At 41.7% G+C, this 6844-nt stretch overlaps 1 long non-coding RNA gene across 2 annotated transcripts; it reads right to left on the bottom strand.

Moving 5' to 3' along the window:
* Positions 1-220: 220 nt before the first annotated feature.
* On the bottom strand, positions 221-6412 carry LOC147097922 (uncharacterized). Of its 2 annotated transcripts, none has more exons than XR_015074243.1 (3): positions 6015-6412; positions 5671-5757; positions 221-2136 (listed from the first exon to the last, which is right to left on the bottom strand). It is a non-coding gene; the product is annotated as an uncharacterized LOC147097922 (long non-coding RNA). The 2 variants fall into 2 exon arrangements; XR_015074242.1 differs by having other exon boundaries at positions 5960-6411.
* Positions 6413-6844: the final 432 nt, after the last annotated feature.

The raw sequence follows: 6844 nt of genomic DNA, 5'->3' as shown, positions 1-6844 counted from the left end.
GTAGAATTCGCAAAATTGAACATTGTCCTATAAGGGTCTATTGGCAGAAAAGGCCTTAACTTTTAAAGACTGTTTTAAAAGAAGCCCAGAAAAAGGGACACACAAAATGGCCGCCAGACCCCGTGACCAGCTTTTGGGACACTTTAAAATGGTTCCTGCAGTCTGTAGAAGTGCCTTACTTCTTAGCTCTGGGTAATGACTCAATACACACTTGGATTCGTCAGACGGACAGGCCTTTTATTTAACTTCTCTTGCAAGGGGAATCAGTACCTCCACTCAAGGGGTGAGGCTACTATTCCAATGATACAGTGTAAACGTTCTATATTTATACAGTGTAACAAACAAGTTTGATTGAAATCCCTTTGTTCCTCTATCAGGATACATTTTAGATTAATCATCAGGTAGAAATAACATATTGACAGAAGGATCCTGGACACATAAGTCAACCGTTAATCTATAACAGGGCATGAATCGTGTAACCGGAGGTCCTCTTTAATCATATATAAGGGAGGCAAGCTTTGCTTTCGGTCACAAGTTATCAGGTCATTGGTACCATTAGGTGGGCAGGCATCTGTTCTTGGCTGTAGTTCGAGTACGTGCAATAGCTCTAGTTACACATCGACACTTGCCTAGTGTCAAGTCTGAAAACTTTTACCCAGCAAACACTTGAAATTAACCCCTTATATCATGTAGATTTCCTCATTCCCCCCTTTTGTCCTTTCTAAGGACAATCTATCTCGCTAAGTTTAAGAAACTCTACATCAAAGGTCTCACCCTTAATATCCTCATATTCAGACATCATTGGTACTGGAGGAGTTGACGCTAATAAGGAAAGGACTTTTGTACACAATAATTTTAAACAACCAATCAATAAACTAATTAAAATTATTATCATCACAATTGCGATAAAAGCTTCCAAAATTTGCTTTCCCAATGCTCCTCCCCATCCTGAAATCCAATCCCACATTGACCATGGTTCAGGTTGACGTAGTTTCTCTACGGCCTTCTTTATGTGGTTTACCAGATTGGTGATATTTTCTGAGCTATCTGGGATATAGGTGCAACATTCGGTTTTTATGATTGCACATGTGCCCCCTTCTTTTGCCAACAAATAGTCCAGAGCCATGCGGTTTTGTAAGGCAACAGTGCGCAAAGCCACCATTTCTGCGTTTACATCACTAAGAGCATCTGCAGTATCATTGGCTATTTGTTCCAACACTGCTGCCATATTTATAGATTCTCTTGTTAACTTCCCTGTTCCATACCAGGGAAATGCTATAGCAAAGAACCTTTCAGTTTCTGTAATGGCTCGTTTTGCTCGTGTCCCAGGGTGGCTATCCAAAGATGAAATGTGATGTATATAAGGCACTACATATCCCAAATAACATGACCCAGTCCAATTTTGTGGTAACCAGGGGTATGCTCTATGCCCACAGATGAAATAGGTGTTATTATAGGCTTCAAATTTGTTCCATATCTGGTGCATCATTCCTATTCCGTGTTCTCCTTTCCAGATTTTTTTACTAGTCAAATTTTGTACTGTGGACAGGTTCCACCATCCCCAATAGGGCCATTCGACTGCACCCGGTGGTTTAGTAGTAGTTTTAGTCAAAGTGTAGTTACATTTGCACTCACTCCATCTATCTTCTTCTACTACCTTATCCTGCCTAATCCTAAGACTCAGGGGTTGATACGGGGGTACCTGCATAGTGTGATCCTGAAGCTGAACCTTCATAGTCTCGTTATAGCATATAATATAAAAGAAATCACTGTTTAAAAGTACACATTCTTCTATGCATGGTTTGCCCTTCAGGGGATCTGATAAGTCAATATGGCAGTTTCAATTATCGTTAACAAAGGGAACAGTCTTATTAGAGTCCAAATCCAGTTCATCTTGGCAGTGTATCATCTTCAACTGATGCCTTCTTACAATGGGACGCATGTATCCATGTTGGTCGCTCCTTTACTTTTACAGCGGTGTTTGTGGTCAGGAGTACTTGGAAGGGTCCCTCAAATCTGGGTTGAAGGCCATTCTTTCACTTGAAGATTTTTATGTAGACGTTATCTCCTGGCTCGAAAGTATGGCACTTTCCTTCAGCGGGGCCGACCTGGGCTTCCTTTACCTGCTGATGGAAACTAGAAATGCATTTGGTTAGTGCAATGCAATAACTCAACATATCTTCCTCCATTTTATGAATGTCCATTTGTTTAGCTGTTAAAGGTGCCGAAAAGGGCAATCTCTGTGGTCTTCCCATGACGATCTCGTAAGGCGACAATCCTGTAGTTCTGTTGGTAGCAGACCGCATTATCATTAAAGCTATGGGCAACAAATCAACCCATTTAAGTCCAGTTTCTTTACACAGTTTTGCAAGCTTGTTTTTCAGCATCCCGTTATATCTTTCCACTAGTCCAGCCGACTGTGGATGATAACTGCAATGGAGGTGCTGGTTAATCTGTAAGGCTTTGCATAGTTCCTTAATCACTGTTCCTGTAAAATGGGACCCATTGTCACTTGACAGTTTTGCTGGTATCCCAAAGCGAGGCACAATGTCCTTCAATAAACATTTAGCAACAGTGGTGGCGTCACTCTTTCTACAAGGAAACGCTTCAATCCATCTTGAAAACATATCAACAATAACTAATACATATTTAAAGCTTATACACACAGGTAGTTCAATAAAATCCATTTGCAAGTGTACAAAAGGACCCATGGGGTTTGGATGGGATGCGGGCTGTACCTTCTTTATTTTTTTTTTCCTGCATTCATGGTCTGGCAGATAATACAATTTTCACATATTTGTTTTGCCAACTTTTGAGATTCCTGGTGCATACCAGGTCTTGAGGATATAGTCCGCCATCCCCCTTTTGCCCGCATGGGTGAATTTATGAACACATCGGGCAATTGGTGATAGTAATGATTTGGGTGCCACCATGCGGCCGTCATGATGAACCCATAAGCCGTCAGTGTTTTTAAAACAATGATTAACAACCCATTCCTTTACTTCATCAGAACTGGCCCTATTTTGATGGGTCAGCACATCATCTAAGGACGGGGGCTGCGGTATCTCTGGCTTTTCCCTAACAGGGAAGGCTGAAACTTGTCGTTCAGTACTTGATATAGCTACTGACTTAGCAGCGCTATCTGCAGCAGCGTTTCCAAGCGCAACCTTGTCCAAATGCCCCGTGTGCGCTTGGCACTTAATAATTGCAATCTGTTTACGTCTCTGAATAGCTTGTAAAAGATTTTTCACTTCTTGTGCATTTTTAATCTGGGTTCCCGAGGAAGTCAGGTAACCGCGAATTTTCCAAATTTGTCATGCTCATGTATTCATTGTCTACAATAGCCAGTCATTCCTAGAAAATGCTTCATTTCTCCTTTAGTTTTTGGCAACGATGTGTTGCAAACAACCTTTATTCTATCCGGCGTTAACTCCCTGTTTTAACAATGATCTCATCACTGGCTCAACTCCTTTTTCTGCTTTCTCTGACAATGGATACTGTGACCTTTTGGGTAATGGTGCAGCTGGATTAATTGTAACTTTATAGGGCTGTGCAGTCTAATAGTTAGGAGGTATTTTAAATTTAAAAACGGCTGATAATCTTGTCCTGTTTTGTCATAGCAGGCCGTGCAGTGCAATTTTGAATGCCATTTCCCTAGTTTCAGGGATTCCTGGTATTGTTTTATGGAGCTTGTAACGAATCCCCACGCTCCTAACAGACTGACAAGTTTGGGACTCAAACTTGGGTCGGCAATTTCCCATGCGTAAAGAACAGGGTGTTTTATTTCTGTTACTGGGTACGCATATGCCTTATCTACTTGGATTTCTACCGTTACTCCTGATGGGGAGCAAATGATTGTAGCATTCATTTTGCACAGCAAGTCTCTTCCACATAAATTCATAGAGACATCTCCTGATAACAGAAAGGAGTGTTCTTCCTCAAATTCTTCTACTTTTACTGTGAGGGGAGTCGATTGATTCAAGCATTGTAGTATTCCAGCCAATCCAGCTATCGGGGTCTTTTTCCCATTAATAGGCATTCCTTCAGAATATCCTTTCCCTAACACCGAAAAGGTTGCTCCTGTATCTACTAAAATGACATAGGTCTCCCAGCTATTTGCATTTTAACTTCAGGTTGGCTGCGTGAATTTAAAGAAACAACGGGCATTTGGTGGTCTGTGGCGCCTGGGGCTGCTGGTGTCAGTCAGTAATTCTGATCTCTATTTCTCCTAAATCCCTGTCCGTTTGTAGGGTAACCTCCTGACTGGTCCGAAAAAGGGTTATGGACAGTGAAATTAGGACCTTTATTCTCTAACGGAGGTCCATTATTGGAGGTTTGGTTCTGACAATTTTTCGCAGGGCATTGGTTTGCCCAATGTCCGGGTTGTCCGCAATTGTAACAATTACCAGATCGTCCATACCCTCTTATTCTACCACGTCTTCCTCTATATTCCCTTCTATTCATCCTTCTATAGTTACCTTGTTATCCTACCATAATAGAGGAGAAAGGTGTTTCTTCGGGGTAATTTTTTTTCTGACTCAACAAACATAGAGGCAGTCTTTTTATCTGGCTGTTCTCTATTTCTCTCTCGTCCGTTAAACATTTCTCGAGGCAAGTAATTCTTTCTATGTTAAATGACTATCTGAGGGAAAGGGTCTAGTCTTATTTACAGTCCATTTGGACCAATTTGGTAGGTGATCAATGGATGATTGACCAGTTCTTTAACATAAAGGCTGCTGGCGTGCCTTTCTCGGGTGGCTTACTGGCGCTAGCACTCATTTTAGCAGCTTAAATGGTTCACTTAAAACAATCTAAACTCCCGTGACAATCCATGATCTGCGTTGTACGCCCCTACAGATCAGATTAATAAACTATACATACGTATAAAACTCGAGGGTTCTCAACCCTCGTGGAAGGTATTTCTAACTGGGGAAAATACTGAATCCACAATAGCTTAGTGGATCATGTAAAAGACATCACTATTTTCTCAACCATACATTCTGCCGCGGGACTCACTTCCCCGGCTTGGGTCTTTTCCAACCCCTTCTGCAGTTTTTTTTCAGCTTAAATATTTTAGTTAAAACATACAACAATTCCGTAACACTCTATGATCTGCGTGGGACGCCTCTACAGATCAGACATGACTAAACATTAATACATATAACAATAAACAATAAACAATACACTTGTTAAACAACAACCAAAGTGTTACTAAATCCCCAACCTATGCAGCCTTACTGGACAAAGCTGCAAAGTTGATTGATAATAACAAGTAGTTAAATACTCACTCTCATAAACATTAAACATTGACACTGTGTTTCAGACAACCGCCCACTCTTCTCTCTTTTTTTTTTACCCTATTCCCTTTAGCCAAATCTTTAGCAAAAAAAAGGGCCTTCAATTTGTCCCAGCTAACTTCAAGCTCTTCTCTCCTTCTACCCTACTCCCTTTAGCCAAATCTTTAGCAAAAAGGGCCTTCAATTTGTCCCAGCTAACTTCAAGCTGGAACCTTGCTAGTTCAATTTCCAGTAAATCGCTAGCTCCTTAGTTAATCAAATTCCTGACTTAACCTTCTCTCTCAGCAAGCTGGAACCTTGCTAGTTCAATTTCCAATAAATCGCTAGCTCCTTAGTTAATCAAATTCCTGACTTAACCTTCTCTCTCTGGTACCTTTATTTCAGCGCTTCCTACAGTCCTTTTCTGCACGATCCTGTTCGCGGGGCGTCAGCGCCTCATGGCTGGTCCTCTGTTCCGTTTCTGAAAGGGAAGCAGTCACAACGGCAGTTTAACCTCCGAACCTTGTGAGTCAATTACCCGATGGCAGTGCTGTCCAATGGAATAAACAGACTGTGCGCAGCTATGCTTATGGCAGGGAAAGTCCCAAAAATGTGGCAAAACACCACCTTCGGCCGATGGGATTTTCCCAACCGAGCAACGTACTCGGCGTCTGTTAACTCACCAATTGGTACAGCAAGCCATCTCGGTGGAACCTCCAAATTGTAGAAGTGCCTTACTTCTTAGCTCTGGGTAATGACTCAATACACACTTGGATTCGTCAGACGGACAGGCCTTTTATTTAACTTCTCTTGCAAGGGGAATCAGTACCTCCACTCAAGGGGTGAGGCTACTATTCCAATGATACAGTGTAAACGTTCTATATTTATACAGTGTAACAAACAAGTTTGATTGAAATCCCTTTGTTCCTCTATCAGGATACATTTTAGATTAATCATCAGGTAGAAATAACATATTGACAGAAGGATCCTGGACACATAAGTCAACCGTTAATCTATAACAGGGCATGAATCGTGTAACCGGAGGTCCTCTTTAATCATATATAAGGGAGGCAAGCTTTGCTTTCGGTCACAAGTTATCAGGTCATTGGTACCATTAGGTGGGCAGGCATCTGTTCTTGGCTGTAGTTCGAGTACGTGCAATAGCTCTAGTTACACATCGACACTTGCCTAGTGTCAAGTCTGAAAACTTTTACCCAGCAAACACTTGAAATTAACCCCTTATATCATGTAGATTTCCTCAAGTCCCCAGACAGCTTTTGTGGATTCAGCCCACAGTAGGTTCTGGAAGGCCGTTTCAGGGAAAACGAAACCAGACAGAGCCCCATACATATAGATTGGATGCAGATCCGATCAGATCGGCCTGTAGATAAAGGCCATCAAAATGTTTACCCAGACAAAGGGAAACAGTTTCATATTCATAGAGGGAACATCAAGCACCGTTTAAGACATCAGAAGGACATTAAAGACAATACAGGGTCGTTCCAGACCAGAGATGGCAGTTACCGGCCATCCGAAGATACTTTAAAAACAAAGACTACCCCGCTGTA

The sequence above is a fragment of the Somniosus microcephalus genome, chromosome 30 (genome assembly GCF_052327205.1).
Source record: "Somniosus microcephalus isolate GS21.2 chromosome 30, FLI_Smic_1.0, whole genome shotgun sequence".
NCBI classification, from domain to species: Eukaryota; Metazoa; Chordata; class Chondrichthyes; order Squaliformes; family Somniosidae; genus Somniosus; species Somniosus microcephalus.
This window is presented reverse-complemented; position numbering and strand designations above follow the sequence as displayed.